The sequence below is a fragment of the Leptosomus discolor genome, unplaced genomic scaffold, assembly GCF_034619465.1.
Source record: "Leptosomus discolor isolate bLepDis1 unplaced genomic scaffold, bLepDis1.hap2 HAP2_SCAFFOLD_29, whole genome shotgun sequence".
Lineage (NCBI taxonomy): Eukaryota > Metazoa > Chordata > Aves > Leptosomiformes > Leptosomidae > Leptosomus > Leptosomus discolor.
Window position 1 is genome coordinate 3,027,926 of NW_028237772.1, and position 19,240 is coordinate 3,047,165.

Genomic DNA, 19,240 nt, shown 5'->3' on the forward strand with positions numbered 1-19,240 from the left:
TCTAGATGTTGGGCTTTACCTCTAGATATCTGGCTTTACCTCTAGATGTTGGGTTTTACCTCTAGATATTGGTCTTTATCTCTAGATTTTGGGCGTTAAATCTAGAATTTGGGCTTTACATCTAGATTTTGGGCTTTAGATCTAGAAGTTGTGCTTTACATCTAGATTTTGGGCTTTACGTCTTGATATTGGGCTTTACCTCTAGATTTTGGGTTTTAAATCTATATATTTGGCTTTTCCTCTAGATGTTGGGCTTTACCACTAGATATCTGGCTTTACCTCTAGATGTTGGGTTTTCCATCTGGATTTTTGGCTTCTCTCTAGAATCTGGGCTTTACCTCCAGACGTTGGGCTTTACCACTAGATGTTGGGTTTTACCTCTAGATGTTGGTCTTTAGGTCTAGCTATTGGACTTTACCTCTAGATGTAGGGTTTTACATCTAGATGTTTTGCTTTACATTTAGATGTTGGTCTTTATCTCTTGATGTTGGGTTATACCTCTATATGTTGTGCTTCACCTCTAGATGTTAGGCTTTACCTCTAGATGTTTGGATTACATCTAGATGTTTTGCTTTACATTTAGATGTTCGGCTTTATCTCTAGATTTTGGGTTTTAAATCTATATATTTGGCTTTTCCTCTAGATGTTGGGCTTTACCGTCAGATATCTGGCTTTACCTCTAGATGTTGGGCTTTACCTCTAGGTTTTGGGTTTTAAATCTAGATGTTTGCCTTCACCTCTGTAAGTTGGGCTTTACCTGCAGACATTGGGCTGTAGGAATAGATGATGGGCTTTACCTCTAGAAGTTGGGCTTTACATCTGATTTTGGGCTTTACCTCTAAAAGATGAGCTTAAACTCTAAATATTGGGCTTTACATCTAGATTTTGGGCTTTACGTCTAGATATTGGGCTTTACCTCTAGATTTTGGGTTTTATATCTATATATTTGGCTTTTCCTCTAGGTGTTGGGCTTTACCCCTAGATATCTGGATTTACCTGTAGATGCTGGGCTTTACCTCTAGATTTTGGGTTTTCCATCTGGATTTTTGGCTTCTCTCTAGAATCTGGGCTTTACCTCCAGACGTTGGGCTTTACCACTAGATGTTGGGTTTTACCTCTAGAGGTTGGTCTTTAGGTCTAGATATTGGACTTTACCTCTAGATGTAGGGTTTTACATCTAGATGTTTTGCTTTACATTTAGATGTTGGTCTTTATCTCTAGATGTTGGGTTTTACATCTAGATGTTTTGCTTTACATTTAGATGTTGGTCTTTATCTCTAGATATTGGGTTATACCTCTATATGTTGTGCTTCACCTCTAGATGTTAGGCTTTACCTCTAGATGTTTGGATTACATCTACATGTTTTGCTTTACATTTAGATGTTCGGCTTTATCTCTAGATTTTGGGTTTTAAATCTATATATCTGGCTTTACCTCTAGAAGTTGGGCTTTAACTCTAGACTTTGGGCTTTACCTCAAGACGTTCGGCTTTAACTCTAGCTGTTGGGCTTTACCTCTAGATTTTGGGCCTTACCTCTAGAAGTTGGGGGTTATATCTATATGGTTGGATTTAACTGTAGATGTCAGGCCTTAACACTTGATTTTGGAATTCACCTCTAGATGTTAGGCTTTACATCTAGATTCTGGGCTTTCCCTCTAGATGTTGGGCTTTAACTCTAGATTTTGGGCTTTACTCTAAAGGATGCGCTTTAACTCTAGATATTCGGCTTTACCTCTAGAAGTTGGGTTTTACATCTAGATGTTTGGCTTTAACTGTAGGTGTCGGGCTTTAACACTAGATATTGGAATTCACCTCTAGATCTTAGTCTTTACCTCTACATGTTGGGCTTTACCTCTAGAGTATTTGGCTTTAGATCTAGCAATTGGGCTTTACATCTAGATTTGGGGCTTTAGCTCTAGATGTTGGGCTTTACCTCCAGATTTTGGATTTTAAATTAATATATATGGCTTTATCTCTAGATGTTGGGCTTTATCTCTAGATTTTGGGCTCTAACTCTAGGTATTGGTGTTTACCTCTAGATTTTGGACTTTAACTCTGGAAGTTGGGCTTTACCTCTAGATGTTGGGATTTAACTCTAGAATTTGGGTTTGAAATCTATATATTTTGCTTTTCCTCTAGATGTTGGGCTTTACCTCTAGATATCTGGCTTTACCTGTAGATGTTGGGTTTTACCTCTAGATATTGGTCTTTACTTCTAGATTTTGGGTGTTAGATCTAGAATTTGGGCTTTACATCTGGATTTTGGTCTTTAGATCTAGAAGTTGGGCTTTACAACTAGACTTTGGGCTTTACGTCTAGATATTGGGCTTTACCTCTAGATTTTGGGTTTTAAATCTATATATTTGGCTTTTCCTCTAGATGTTGGGCTTTACCTCTAGATTTGGGGTTTTAAATCTAGATGTTTGCCTTCACCTCTGTAAGTTGGGCTTTACCTGCAGACATTGGGCTGTAGGACTAGATGATGGGCTTTACCTCTAGAAGTTGGGCTTTACATCTGGATTTTGGGCTTTACCTCTAAAATATGCGCTTAAACTCTAAATATTGGTCTTTACATCTATATTTTGGGTTTTACGACTGGATATTGGGCTTCACCTCTGGATTTTGGGGTTTAGATCTATATATCTGGCTTTATCTCTAGATGTTGGGCTTTACCTCTACATTTTGGGCTCTACATCTATGTATTGGTATTTACATTTAGATTTTTGACTTTAAATCTGGAAGTTGATCTTTACATCTAGACTTTGGGATTTACCTCTAGATGTTGGGATTTAACTCTAGAATTTGGGTTTGAAATCTATATATTTTGCTTTTCCTCTAGATGTTGGGCTTTACCTCTAGATATCTGGCTTTACCTCTAGATGTTGGGTTTTACCTCTAGATATTGGTCTTTATCTCTAGATTTTGGGCGTTAAATCTAGAATTTGGGCTTTACATCTAGATTTTGGGCTTTAGATCTAGAAGTTGTGCTTTACATCTAGATTTTGGGCTTTACGTCTTGATATTGGGCTTTACCTCTAGATTTTGGGTTTTAAATCTATATATTTGGCTTTTCCTCTAGATGTTGGGCTTTACCACTAGATATCTGGCTTTACCTCTAGATGTTGGGCTTTACCTCTAGATTTTGGGTTTTCCATCTGGATTTTTGGCTTCTCTCTAGAATCTGGGCTTTACCTCCAGACGTTGGGCTTTACCACTAGATGTTGGGTTTTACCTCTAGATGTTGGTCTTTAGGTCTAGCTATTGGACTTTACCTCTAGATGTAGGGTTTTACATCTAGATGTTTTGCTTTACATTTAGATGTTGGTCTTTATCTCTTGATGTTGGGTTATACCTCTATATGTTGTGCTTCACCTCTAGATGTTAGGCTTTACCTCTAGATGTTTGGATTACATCTAGATGTTTTGCTTTACATTTAGATGTTCGGCTTTATCTCTAGATTTTGGGTTTTAAATCTATATATTTGGCTTTTCCTCTAGATGTTGGGCTTTACCGTCAGATATCTGGCTTTACCTCTAGATGTTGGGCTTTACCTCTAGGTTTTGGGTTTTAAATCTAGATGTTTGCCTTCACCTCTGTAAGTTGGGCTTTACCTGCAGACATTGGGCTGTAGGAATAGATGATGGGCTTTACCTCTAGAAGTTGGGCTTTACATATGATTTTGGGCTTTACCTCTAAAAGATGAGCTTAAACTCTAAATATTGGGCTTTACATCTAGATTTTGGGCTTTACGTCTAGATATTGGGCTTTACCTCTAGATTTTGGGTTTTATATCTATATATTTGGCTTTTCCTCTAGATGTTGGGCTTTACCCCTAGATATCTGGATTTACCTGTAGATGCTGGGCTTTACCTCTAGATTTTGGGTTTTCCATCTGGATTTTTGGCTTCTCTCTAGAATCTGGGCTTTACCTCCAGACGTTGGGCTTTACCACTAGATGTTGGGTTTTACCTCTAGAGGTTGGTCTTTAGGTCTAGATATTGGACTTTACATCTAGATGTAGGGTTTTACATCTAGATGTTTTGCTTTACATTTAGATGTTGGTCTTTATCTCTAGATGTTGGGTTTTACATCTAGATGTTTTGCTTTACATTTAGATGTTGGTCTTTATCTCTAGATATTGGTTATACCTCTATATGTTGTGCTTCACCTCTAGATGTTAGGCTTTACCTCTAGATGTTTGGATTACATCTACATGTTTTGCTTTACATTTAGATGTTCGGCTTTATCTCTAGATTTTGGGTTTTAAATCTATATATCTGGCTTTACCTCTAGAAGTTGGGCTTTAACTCTAGACTTTGGGCTTTACCTCAAGACGTTCGGCTTTAACTCTAGCTGTTGGGCTTTACCTCTAGATTTTGGGCCTTACCTCTAGAAGTTGGGGGTTATATCTATATGGTTGGATTTAACTGTAGATGTCAGGCCTTAACACTTGATTTTGGAATTCACCTCTAGATGTTAGGCTTTACATCTAGATTCTGGGCTTTCCCTCTAGATGTTGGGCTTTAACTCTAGATTTTGGGCTTTACTCTAAAGGATGCGCTTTAACTCTAGATATTCGGCTTTACCTCTAGAAGTTGGGTTTTACATCTAGATGTTTGGCTTTAACTGTAGGTGTCGGGCTTTAACACTAGATATTGGAATTCACCTCTAGATCTTAGTCTTTACCTCTACATGTTGGGCTTTACCTCTAGAGTATTTGGCTTTAGATCTAGCAATTGGGCTTTACATCTAGATTTGGGGCTTTAGCTCTAGATGTTGGGCTTTACCTCCAGATTTTGGATTTTAAATTAATATATATGGCTTTATCTCTAGATGTTGGGCTTTATCTCTAGATTTTGGGCTCTAACTCTAGGTATTGGTGTTTACCTCTAGATTTTGGACTTTAACTCTGGAAGTTGGGCTTTACCTCTAGATGTTGGGATTTAACTCTAGAATTTGGGTTTGAAATCTATATATTTTGCTTTTCCTCTAGATGTTGGGCTTTACCTCTAGATATCTGGCTTTACCTGTAGATGTTGGGTTTTACCTCTAGATATTGGTCTTTACTTCTAGATTTTGGGTGTTAGATCTAGAATTTGGGCTTTACATCTGGATTTTGGTCTTTAGATCTAGAAGTTGGGCTTTACAACTAGACTTTGGGCTTTACGTCTAGATATTGGGCTTTACCTCTAGATTTTGGGTTTTAAATCTATATATTTGGCTTTTCCTCTAGATGTTGGGCTTTACCTCTAGATTTGGGGTTTTAAATCTAGATGTTTGCCTTCACCTCTGTAAGTTGGGCTTTACCTGCAGACATTGGGCTGTAGGACTAGATGATGGGCTTTACCTCTAGAAGTTGGGCTTTACATCTGGATTTTGGGCTTTACCTCTAAAATATGCGCTTAAACTCTAAATATTGGTCTTTACATCTATATTTTGGGTTTTACGACTGGATATTGGGCTTCACCTCTGGATTTTGGGGTTTAGATCTATATATCTGGCTTTATCTCTAGATGTTGGGCTTTACCTCTACATTTTGGGCTCTACATCTATGTATTGGTATTTACATTTAGATTTTTGACTTTAAATCTGGAAGTTGATCTTTACATCTAGACTTTGGGATTTACCTCTAGATGTTGGGATTTAACTCTAGAATTTGGGTTTGAAATCTATATATTTTGCTTTTCCTCTAGATGTTGGGCTTTACCTCTAGATATCTGGCTTTACCTCTAGATGTTGGGTTTTACCTCTAGATATTGGTCTTTATCTCTAGATTTTGGGCGTTAAATCTAGAATTTGGGCTTTACATCTAGATTTTGGGCTTTAGATCTAGAAGTTGTGCTTTACATCTAGATTTTGGGCTTTACGTCTTGATATTGGGCTTTACCTCTAGATTTTGGGTTTTAAATCTATATATTTGGCTTTTCCTCTAGATGTTGGGCTTTACCACTAGATATCTGGCTTTACCTCTAGATGTTGGGCTTTACCTCTAGATTTTGGGTTTTCCATCTGGATTTTTGGCTTCTCTCTAGAATCTGGGCTTTACCTCCAGACGTTGGGCTTTACCACTAGATGTTGGGTTTTACCTCTAGATGTTGGTCTTTAGGTCTAGCTATTGGACTTTACCTCTAGATGTAGGGTTTTACATCTAGATGTTTTGCTTTACATTTAGATGTTGGTCTTTATCTCTTGATGTTGGGTTATACCTCTATATGTTGTGCTTCACCTCTAGATGTTAGGCTTTACCTCTAGATGTTTGGATTACATCTAGATGTTTTGCTTTACATTTAGATGTTCGGCTTTATCTCTAGATTTTGGGTTTTAAATCTATATATTTGGCTTTTCCTCTAGATGTTGGGCTTTACCGTCAGATATCTGGCTTTACCTCTAGATGTTGGGCTTTACCTCTAGGTTTTGGGTTTTAAATCTAGATGTTTGCCTTCACCTCTGTAAGTTGGGCTTTACCTGCAGACATTGGGCTGTAGGAATAGATGATGGGCTTTACCTCTAGAAGTTGGGCTTTACATATGATTTTGGGCTTTACCTCTAAAAGATGAGCTTAAACTCTAAATATTGGGCTTTACATCTAGATTTTGGGCTTTACGTCTAGATATTGGGCTTTACCTCTAGATTTTGGGTTTTATATCTATATATTTGGCTTTTCCTCTAGATGTTGGGCTTTACCCCTAGATATCTGGATTTACCTGTAGATGCTGGGCTTTACCTCTAGATTTTGGGTTTTCCATCTGGATTTTTGGCTTCTCTCTAGAATCTGGGCTTTACCTCCAGACGTTGGGCTTTACCACTAGATGTTGGGTTTTACCTCTAGAGGTTGGTCTTTAGGTCTAGATATTGGACTTTACATCTAGATGTAGGGTTTTACATCTAGATGTTTTGCTTTACATTTAGATGTTGGTCTTTATCTCTAGATGTTGGGTTTTACATCTAGATGTTTTGCTTTACATTTAGATGTTGGTCTTTATCTCTAGATATTGGGTTATACCTCTATATGTTGTGCTTCACCTCTAGATGTTAGGCTTTACCTCTAGATGTTTGGATTACATCTACATGTTTTGCTTTACATTTAGATGTTCGGCTTTATCTCTAGATTTTGGGTTTTAAATCTATATATCTGGCTTTACCTCTAGAAGTTGGGCTTTAACTCTAGACTTTGGGCTTTACCTCAAGACGTTCGGCTTTAACTCTAGCTGTTGGGCTTTACCTCTAGATTTTGGGCCTTACCTCTAGAAGTTGGGGGTTATATCTATATGGTTGGATTTAACTGTAGATGTCAGGCCTTAACACTTGATTTTGGAATTCACCTCTAGATGTTAGGCTTTACATCTAGATTCTGGGCTTTCCCTCTAGATGTTGGGCTTTAACTCTAGATTTTGGGCTTTACTCTAAAGGATGCGCTTTAACTCTAGATATTCGGCTTTACCTCTAGAAGTTGGGTTTTACATCTAGATGTTTGGCTTTAACTGTAGGTGTCGGGCTTTAACACTAGATATTGGAATTCACCTCTAGATCTTAGTCTTTACCTCTACATGTTGGGCTTTACCTCTAGAGTATTTGGCTTTAGATCTAGCAATTGGGCTTTACATCTAGATTTGGGGCTTTAGCTCTAGATGTTGGGCTTTACCTCCAGATTTTGGATTTTAAATTAATATATATGGCTTTATCTCTAGATGTTGGGCTTTATCTCTAGATTTTGGGCTCTAAATCTAGGTATTGGTGTTTACCTCTAGATTTTGGACTTTAACTCTGGAAGTTGGGCTTTACCTCTAGATGTTGGGATTTAACTCTAGAATTTGGGTTTGAAATCTATATATTTTGCTTTTCCTCTAGATGTTGGGCTTTACCTCTAGATATCTGGCTTTACCTGTAGATGTTGGGTTTTACCTCTAGATATTGGTCTTTACTTCTAGATTTTGGGTGTTAGATCTAGAATTTGGGCTTTACATCTGGATTTTGGTCTTTAGATCTAGAAGTTGGGCTTTACAACTAGACTTTGGGCTTTACGTCTAGATATTGGGCTTTACCTCTAGATTTTGGGTTTTAAATCTATATATTTGGCTTTTCCTCTAGATGTTGGGCTTTACCTCTAGATTTGGGGTTTTAAATCTAGATGTTTGCCTTAACCTCTGTAAGTTGGGCTTTACCTGCAGACATTGGGCTGTAGGACTAGATGATGGGCTTTACCTCTAGAAGTTGGGCTTTACATCTAGATTTTGGGCTTTACCTCTAAAAGATGCGCTTAAACTCTAAATATTGGTCTTTACAGCTATATTTTGGGTTTTACGACTGGATATTGGGCTTCACCTCTGGATTTTGGGGTTTAGATCTATATATCTGGCTTTATCTCTAGATGTTGGGCTTTACCTCTACATTTTGGGCTCTACATCTATGTATTGGTATTTACATTTAGATTTTTGACTTTAAATCTGGAAGTTGATCTTTACATCTAGACTTTGGGATTTACCTCTAGATGTTGGGATTTAACTCTAGAATTTGGGTTTGAAATCTATATATTTTGCTTTTCCTCTAGATGTTGGGCTTTACCTCTAGATATCTGGCTTTACCTCTAGATATCTGTCTTTACCTCTAGATGTTGGGTTTTACCTCTAGATATTGGTCTTTATCTCTAGATTTTGGGCGTTAAATCTAGAATTTGGGCTTTACATCTAGATTTTGGGCTTTAGATCTAGAAGTTGTGCTTTACATCTAGATTTTGGGCTTTACGTCTTGATATTGGGCTTTACCTCTAGATTTTGGGTTTTAAATCTATATATTTGGCTTTTCCTCTAGATGTTGGGCTTTACCACTAGATATCTGGCTTTACCTCTAGATGTTGGGCTTTACCTCTAGATTTTGGGTTTTCCATCTGGATTTTTGGCTTCTCTCTAGAATCTGGGCTTTACCTCCAGACGTTGGGCTTTACCACTAGATGTTGGGTTTTACCTCTAGATGTTGGTCTTTAGGTCTAGCTATTGGACTTTACCTCTAGATGTAGGGTTTTACATCTAGATGTTTTGCTTTACATTTAGATGTTGGTCTTTATCTCTTGATGTTGGGTTATACCTCTATATGTTGTGCTTCACCTCTAGATGTTAGGCTTTACCTCTAGATGTTTGGATTACATCTAGATGTTTTGCTTTACATTTAGATGTTCGGCTTTATCTCTAGATTTTGGGTTTTAAATCTATATATTTGGCTTTTCCTCTAGATGTTGGGCTTTACCGTCAGATATCTGGCTTTACCTCTAGATGTTGGGCTTTACCTCTAGAAGTTGGGCTTTAACTCTAGACTTTGGGCTTTACCTCAAGACGTTCGGCTTTAACTCTAGCTGTTGGGCTTTACCTCTAGATTTTGGGCCTTACCTCTAGAAGTTGGGGGTTATATCTATATGGTTGGATTTAACTGTAGATGTCAGGCCTTAACACTTGATTTTGGAATTCACCTCTAGATGTTAGGCTTTACATCTAGATTCTGGGCTTTCCCTCTAGATGTTGGGCTTTAACTCTAGATTTTGGGCTTTACTCTAAAGGATGCGCTTTAACTCTAGATATTCGGCTTTACCTCTAGAAGTTGGGTTTTACATCTAGATGTTTGGCTTTAACTGTAGGTGTCGGCCTTTAACACTAGATATTGGAATTCACCTCTAGATCTTAGTCTTTCCCTCTACATGTTGGGCTTTACCTCTAGAGTATTTGGCTTTAGATCTAGCAATTGGGCTTTACATCTAGATTTGGGGCTTTAGCTCTAGATGTTGGGCTTTACCTCCAGATTTTGGATTTTAAATCTCTATATCTGGCTTTATCTCTACATGTTGGGCTTTATCTCTAGATTTTGGGCTCTAACTCTAGGTATTGGTGTTTACCTCTAGATTTCGGACTTTAACTCTGGAAGTTGGGCTTTACCTCTAGATGTTGGGATTGAACTCTAGAATTTGGGTTTGAAATCTACATATTTTGCTTTTCCTCTAGATGTTCGGCTTTACCTCTAGATATCTGGCTTTACCTCTAGATGTTGGGTTTTACCTCTAGATATTGGTCTTTACCTCTAGATTTTGGGTGTTAGATCTAGAATTTGGGCTTTACATCTAGATTTTGGGCTTTAGATCTTGAAGTTGGGCTTTACATCTAGACTTTGGGCTTTACGTCTAGATATTGGGCTTTACCTCTAGATTTTGGGTTTTAAATCTATATATTTGGCTTTTCCTCTAGATGTTGGGCTTTACCTCTAGATTTGGGGTTTTAAATCTAGATGTTTGCCTTAACCTCTGTAAGTTGGGCTTTACCTGCAGACATTGGGCTGTAGGACTAGATGATGGGCTTTACCTCTAGAAGTTGGGCTTTACATCTAGATTTTGGGCTTTACCTCTAAAAGATGCGCTTAAACTCTAAATATTGGTCTTTACAGCTATATTTTGGGTTTTACGACTGGATATTGGGCTTCACCTCTGGATTTTGGGGTTTAGATCTATATATCTGGCTTTATCTCTAGATGTTGGGCTTTACCTCTACATTTTGGGCTCTACATCTATGTATTGGTATTTACATTTAGATTTTTGACTTTAAATCTGGAAGTTGATCTTTACATCTAGACTTTGGGATTTACCTCTAGATGTTGGGATTTAACTCTAGAATTTGGGTTTGAAATCTATATATTTTGCTTTTCCTCTAGATGTTGGGCTTTACCTCTAGATATCTGGCTTTACCTCTAGATATCTGTCTTTACCTCTAGATGTTGGGTTTTACCTCTAGATATTGGTCTTTATCTCTAGATTTTGGGCGTTAAATCTAGAATTTGGGCTTTACATCTAGATTTTGGGCTTTAGATCTAGAAGTTGTGCTTTACATCTAGATTTTGGGCTTTATGTCTTGATATTGGGCTTTACCTCTAGATTTTGGGTTTTAAATCTATATATTTGGCTTTTCCTCTAGATGTTGGGCTTTACCACTAGATATCTGGCTTTACCTCTAGATGTTGGGCTTTACCTCTAGATTTTGGGTTTTCCATCTGGATTTTTGGCTTCTCTCTAGAATCTGGGCTTTACCTCCAGACGTTGGGCTTTACCACTAGATGTTGGGTTTTACCTCTAGATGTTGGTCTTTAGGTCTAGCTATTGGACTTTACCTCTAGATGTAGGGTTTTACATCTAGATGTTTTGCTTTACATTTAGATGTTGGTCTTTATCTCTTGATGTTGGGTTATACCTCTATATGTTGTGCTTCACCTCTAGATGTTAGGCTTTACCTCTAGATGTTTGGATTACATCTAGATGTTTTGCTTTACATTTAGATGTTCGGCTTTATCTCTAGATTTTGGGTTTTAAATCTATATATTTGGCTTTTCCTCTAGATGTTGGGCTTTACCGTCAGATATCTGGCTTTACCTCTAGATGTTGGGCTTTACCTCTAGAAGTTGGGCTTTAACTCTAGACTTTGGGCTTTACCTCAAGACGTTCGGCTTTAACTCTAGCTGTTGGGCTTTACCTCTAGATTTTGGGCCTTACCTCTAGAAGTTGGGGGTTATATCTATATGGTTGGATTTAACTGTAGATGTCAGGCCTTAACACTTGATTTTGGAATTCACCTCTAGATGTTAGGCTTTACATCTAGATTCTGGGCTTTCCCTCTAGATGTTGGGCTTTAACTCTAGATTTTGGGCTTTACTCTAAAGGATGCGCTTTAACTCTAGATATTCGGCTTTACCTCTAGAAGTTGGGTTTTACATCTAGATGTTTGGCTTTAACTGTAGGTGTCGGCCTTTAACACTAGATATTGGAATTCACCTCTAGATCTTAGTCTTTCCCTCTACATGTTGGGCTTTACCTCTAGAGTATTTGGCTTTAGATCTAGCAATTGGGCTTTACATCTAGATTTGGGGCTTTAGCTCTAGATGTTGGGCTTTACCTCCAGATTTTGGATTTTAAATCTCTATATCTGGCTTTATCTCTACATGTTGGGCTTTATCTCTAGATTTTGGGCTCTAACTCTAGGTATTGGTGTTTACCTCTAGATTTCGGACTTTAACTCTGGAAGTTGGGCTTTACCTCTAGATGTTGGGATTGAACTCTAGAATTTGGGTTTGAAATCTACATATTTTGCTTTTCCTCTAGATGTTCGGCTTTACCTCTAGATATCTGGCTTTACCTCTAGATGTTGGGTTTTACCTCTAGATATTGGTCTTTACCTCTAGATTTTGGGTGTTAGATCTAGAATTTGGGCTTTACATCTAGATTTTGGGCTTTAGATCTTGAAGTTGGGCTTTACATCTAGACTTTGGGCTTTACGTCTAGATATTGGGCTTTACCTCTAGATTTTGGGTTTTAAATCTATATATTTGGCTTTTCCTCTAGATGTTGGGCTTTACCTCTACATTTTGGGTTTTACATCTAGATGTTTGCCTTCACCTCTGTAAGTTGGGCTTTACCTGCAGACATTGGGCTGTAGGACTAGATGATGGGCTTTACCTCTAGAAGTTGGGCTTTACATCTAGACTTTGGGCTTTACGTCTAGATATTGGGCTTTACCTCTAGATTTTGGGTTTTAAATCTAGATGTTTGCCTTCACCTCTGTAAGTTGGGCTTTACCTGCAGACATTGGGCTGTAGGACTAGATGATGGGCTTTACCTCTAGAAGTTGGGCTTTACATCTAGATTTTGGGCTTTACCTCTAAAAGATGCGTGTAAACTCTAAATATTAGGCTTTACATCTAGATTTTGGGCTTTACGTCTGGATATTGGGCTTCACCTCTAGATTTTGGGCTTTAGATCTATATATCTGGCTTTATCTCTAGATGTTGGGCTTTACCTCTAGATATCTGGCTTTACCTCTAGATATTGGGTTTTACCTCTAGATATTGGACTTTATCTCTAGATTTTGGGCGTTAAATCTAGAATTTGGGCTTTACATCTAGGTTTTGGGCTTTAGATCTAGAAGTTGTGCTTTACATCTAGATTTTGGGCTTTACGTCTTGATGTTGGGCTTTACCTCTAGATTTCTGGTTTTAAATCTATATATTTGGCTTTTCCTCTAGATGTTGGGCTTTACCCCTAGATATCTGGCTTTACCTCTAGATGTTGGGCTTTACCTCTAGGTGTTTGGATTACATCTAGATGTTTTGCTTTACATTTAGATGTTCGGCTTTATCTCTAGATTTTGGGTTTTAAATCTATATATTTGACTTTTCCTCTAGATGTTGGGCTTTACCGTTATGTATCTGGCTTTAAGTCTAGATGTTGGGCTTTACCTCTAGAAGTTGGGCTTTAACTCTAGACTTTGTGCTTTACCTCAAGACGTTTGGCTTTAACTGTAGCTGTTGGGATTTACCTCTAGATTTTGGGCCTTACCTCTAGAAGTTGGGGGTTATATCTATATGGTTGGATTTAACTGTAGATGTCAGGCCTTAACACTTGATTTTGGAATTCACCTCTAGATGTTAGGCTTTACATCTAGATTCTGGGCTTTCCCTCTAGATGTTGGGCTTTAACTCTAAATTTTGGGCTTTACTCTAAATGATGCGCTTTATATATTCGGCTTTACATCTAGAAGTTGGGCTTTACATATAGATTTTGGGCCTTACCTCTAGAAGTTGGGGGTTACATCTATATGTTTGGCTTTAACTGTAGATGTCGGGTCTTAAGACTTGATTTAAGAATTCACCTCTAGATATTAGGCTTTACCTCTAGATTCTGGGCTTTACCTCTAGATGTTGGGCTTTAACACTAGATTTTGGGTTTTCCATCTGGATTTTTGGCTTCTCTCTAGAATCTGGGCTGTACCTCCAGACGTTGGGCTTTACCTCAAGATGTTGGGTTTTACCTCTAGATGTTGGTCTTTAAGTCTAGATATTGGACTTTACATCTAGATGTAGGGTTTTACATCTAGATGTTTTGCTTTACATTTAGATGTTGGGCTTTCTCTCTAGATTTTGGGTTTTAAATCTATATATTTGACTTTTCCTCTAGATGTTGGGCTTTACCTCTAGATATCTGGCTTTACGTCTAGATGTTAGTCTTTACCTCTAGATTTTGGCTCTACCACTAGGTCTTGGGCTTTACCTCTACATTTTGGACTTTACCTCTAGAAGTTAGGCTTTAGATCTAGAAGTTGGGCTTTACATATAGATTTTGGGCTTTACCTCTCGATATTGGACTTTACCTCTGGATTTTGGGATTTAAATCTATATATTTGGCTTTTCCTCTAGATGTTGGTCTTTACCTCTAGATGTCGGGTTTTACATCTAGATGTTTTGCTTTACATTTAGATGTTGGGCTTTATCGCTAGATTTTGGGGTTTAAATCTATATATTTGGCTTTTCCTATAGATGTTGGGCTTTACCTCTAGATATATGGCTTTACTTCCAGATGTGTGGCTTTAGCTCTAGATTTTGGACTTTACCTCAAGACGTTCATCTTTAACTCTAGCTGTTGGGCTTTACCTCTAGATTTTGGGCCTTACCTCTAGAAGTTGGGGGTTATATCTATATGGTTGGATTTAACTGTAGATGTCAGGCCTTAACACTTGATTTTGGAATTCACTTCTAGATGTTAGGCTTTACATCTAGATTCTGGGCTTTCCCTCTAGATGTTGGGCTTTATCTCTAGATTTTGGGCTTTACTCGAAAGGATGCGCTTTAACTCTAGATATTCGGCTTTACCTCTAGAAGTTGGGTTTTACATCTAGATGTTTGGCTTTAACTGTAGGTGTCGGGCTTTAACACTAGATATTGGAATTCACCTCTAGATCTTAGTCTTTCCCTCTACATGTTGGGCTTTACCTCTAGAGTATTTGGCTTTAGATCTAGCAATTGGGCTTTACATCTAGATTTGGGGTTTTAGCTCTAGATGTTGGGCTTTACCTCCAGATTTTGGATTTTAAATCTATATATCTGGCTTTATCTCTAGATGTTGGGCTTTATATCTAGATTTAGGGCTCAAACTCTAGGTATTGGTGTTTACCTCTAGATTTTGGACTTCAACTCTGGAAGTTGGGATTTACCTCTAGATGTTGGGATTTAACTCTAGAATTTGGGTTTGAAATCTATATATTTTGCTTTTCCTCTAGATGTTGGGCTTTACCTCAAGATATCTGGCTTTACCTCTAGCTGTTGGGTTTTACCTCTAGATAGTGGTCTTTACCTCGAGATTTTGGGTGTTAGATCTAGAATTTGGGCTTTACATCTAGATTTTGGGCTTTAGATCTAGAAGCTGGGCTTTACATATAGATTTTGGGCTTTAGGTCTAGGTATTGGGCTTTACCTCTAGATTTTGGGTTTTAAATCTATATATTTGGCTTTTCCTCTAGATGTTGGGCTTTACCTCTAGATTTTGGGTTTTACATCTAGATGTTTGCCTTCACCTCTGTAAGTTGGGCTTTACCTGCAGACATTGGGCTGTAGTTCTAGATGATGGGCTTTACCTCTAGAAGTTGGGCTTTACATCTAGATTTTGGGCTTTACATCTAGATATTGGGCTTCACCTCTAGATTTTGGGGTTTAGATCTATATATCTGGCTTTATATCTAGGTGTTGGGCTTTACCTCTACATTTTAAGCTCTACCTCTAGGTATTGGTATTTACATTTAGATTTTTGACTTTAAATCTGGAAGTTGAGCTTTACATCTAGATTTTGGGCTTTACCCCTAGATGTTGGGATTTAACTCTAGAAATTGGGTTTGAAATCTATATATTTTGCTTTTCCTCTAGATGTTGGGCTTTACCTCTAGATATCTGGCTTTACGTCTCGATGTTGGGTTTTACCTCTAGATATTGGTCTTCACCTCTAGATGTTGGGCTTTAGATCTAGAAGTTGTGCTTTACATCTAGATTTTGGGCTTTACGTCTAGATATTGGGCTTTACCTCTAGATTTTGGGTTTTATATCTATATATTTGGCTTTTCCTCTAGATGTTGGGCTTCACCCCTACATATCTGGATTTACCTGTAGATGTTGGGCTTTAACACTAGATTTTGGGTTTTCCATCTGGATTTTTGGCTTCTCTCTAGAATCTGGGCTTTACCTCCAGACGTTGAGCTTTACCACTAGATGTTGGGTTTTACCTCTAGATGTTGGTCTTTAGGTCTAGATATTGGACTTTACCTCTAGATGTAGGGTTTTACATCTAGATGTTTTGCTTTACATTTAGATGTTGGTCTTTATCTCTAGATGTTGGGTTATACCTCTATATGTTGTGCTTCATCTCTAGATGTTAGGCTTTACCTCTAGATGTTTGGATTACATCTAGATGTTTTGCTTTACATTTAGATGTTCGGCTTTATCTCTAGATTTTGGGTTTTAAATCTATATATTTGGCTCTTCCTCTAGATGTTGGGCTTTACCGTCAGATATCTGGCTTTACGTCTAGATGTTGGGCCATACCTCTAGAAGTTGAGCTTTAACTCTAGACCTTGGGCTTTACCTCAAGACGTTCGGCTTTAACTCTAGCTGTTGGGCTTTACCTCTAGATTTTGGGCCTTACCTCTAGAAGTTGGGGGTTATATCTATATGGTTGGATTTAACTGTAGATGTCAGGCCTTATCTAGAGGTAAAGCCCAAGTCTGGAGGTAAAGCCCAGATTCTAGAGAGAAGCCAAAAATCCAAATGGAAAACCCAAAATCTAGAGGTAAAGCCCATCATCTAGAGGTAAAGCCAGATATCTAGGGGTAAACCCCAACATCTAGAGGAAAAGCCAAATATATAGATTTAAAACCCAAAATCTAGAGGTAAAGCCCAATATCTAGACGTAAAGACCAATATCTAGATGTAAAGCCCAACTTCTAGATCTAAAGCCCAAAATCTAGATGTAAAGCCCAACTTCTAGAGGTAAAGACGAATATCTAGATTAGAGCGCATCATTTAGAGTAAAGCCCAAAATCTAGAGTTAAAGAACAACATCTAGAGGGAAAGCCCAGAATCTAGAGGTAAAGCCTAACATCTAGAGGTGAATTCCAAAATCAAGTGTTAAGGCCCGACATCTACAGTTAAATCCAAACATATAGATGTAACCCCCAACTTCTAGACGTAAGGCCCAAAAAATAGAGGTAAAGCCGAACATCTAGAGGTAAAGCCGAACGTCTTGAGGTAAAGCCCAAAGTCTAGATGTAAAGCCCAACTTCTAGAGGTAAAGTCCAAATTCTAGAGGTAAAGCCCAAGACCTAGTGGTAGAGCCCAAAATCTAGAGGTAAAGCCCAACATCTAGAGGTAAAACCAGATATCTGGAGTTAAAGCCCAACATCTAGAGGAAAAGCCAAATATATAGATTTAAAACTCAAAATCTAGAGGTAAAGCCCAATATCTAGATGTAAAGACCAATATCTAGATATAAAGCCCAACTTCTAGATCTAAAGCCCAAAATCTAGATGTAAAGCCCAACTTCTAGAGGTAAAGGCGAATATCTAGAGTTAAAGCGCATCATTTAGAGTAAAGCCCAAAATCTAGAGTTAAAGAACAACATCTAGAGGGAAAGCCCAGAATCTAGAGGTAAAGCCTAACATCTAGAGGTAAAGCCAGATATCTAGGGGTAAAGCCCAACATCTAGAGGAAAAGCCAAATATATATATTTAAAACCCAAAATCTAGAGGTAAAGACCAATATCTAGACGTAAAGCCCAAAATCTAGATGTAAAGCCCAACTTCTAGATCTAAAGCCTAACTTCTAGAGGTAAAGTCCAAAATCTAGAGGTAAAGCCCAAGACCTAGTGGTAGAGCCCAAAATCTAGAGGTAAAGCCAGATATCTAGAGGTAAAGCCCAACATCTAGAGGAAAAGCCAAATATATAGATTTAAAACCCAACATCTAGAGATAAAGCCCAACATCTAAATGTAAAGCAAAACATCTAGATGTAAAACCCGACATCTAGAGGTAAAGTCCTATATCTAGACTTAAAGACCAACATCTAGAGGTAAAACTCAACATCTAGAGGTAAAGCCCAAGTCTGGAGGTAAAGCCCAGATTCTAGAGAGAAGCCAAAAATCCAAATGGAAAACCCAAAATCTAGAGGTAAAGCCCATCATCTAGAGGTAAAGCCAGATATCTAGGGGTAAAGCCCAACATCTAGAGGAAAAGCCAAATATATAGATTTAAAACCCAAAATCTAGAGGTAAAGCCCAATATCTAGACGTAAAGACCAATATCTAGATGTAAAGCCCAACTTCTAGATCTAAAGCCCAAATATATAGATGTAGAGCACAATTTCTTATTCTAAAGCCCAAAATCTAGAGGTAAAGCCCAATATTTAGAGTTTAAGCCCATCATTTAGAGGTAAACCCCAAAATCTAGATGTAAAGCCAAACTTCTAGAGCTAAAGCCCATCATCTAGTCCTACAGCCCAATGTCTGCAGGTAAAGCATAACTTACAGAGGTAAAGGCAAACATCTAGATGCAAAACCCAAACTCTAGAGGTAAAGCCCAACATATAGAGGTATAGCCCAAATTCTAGAGATAAAGCCAACGTCTAGATGTAATCGCAACATCTAGAGGTAAAGCCTAACATCTAGAGGTGAAGCACAACATATAGAGGTATAACCCAACATCTAGAGATAAAGACCAACATCTAAATGTAAAGCAAAACATCTAGATGTAAAACCCTACATCTAGAGGGAAAGTCCAATATCTAGACATAAAGACCAACATCTGGAGGTAAAGCCCAATGTCTAGAGGTAATGACCAACTTCTAGAGCTAAAACCCCAAATCTAGATTTTAACCCCAACATCTAGAGATAAAGCCCAACTTCTAGATCTAAGCCAAACATCTAGAGGTAAAGCCCAACATCTAGAGGTAAAGCCTAACATCTAGAGGTGAATTCCAAAATCAAGTGTTAAGGCCCGACATCTACAGTTAAATCCAAACATACAGATGTAAACCCCAACTTCTAGACGTAAGGCCCAAAAAATAGAGGTAAAGCCGAATATCTAGAGGTAAAGCCGAACGTCTTGAGGTAAAGCCCAAAGTCTAGATGTAAAGCCCAACTTCTAGAGGTAAAGTCCAAAATCTAGACGTAAAGCGCAACTTCTAGAGGAAAAGTCCAAATTCTAGAGGCAAAGCCCAACACCTAGATGTAGAGCCCAAAATCTAGAGGTAAAGCCCAACATCTAGAGGTAAAGCCAGATATCTAGAGGTAAAGCCCAACATCTAGAGGAAAATCTAAATATATAGATTTAAAACCCAATATCTAGAGGTAAAGCCCAACATCTAGAGGTAAAGTATAAAATCCAGAGGTAAAGATCAAGACCT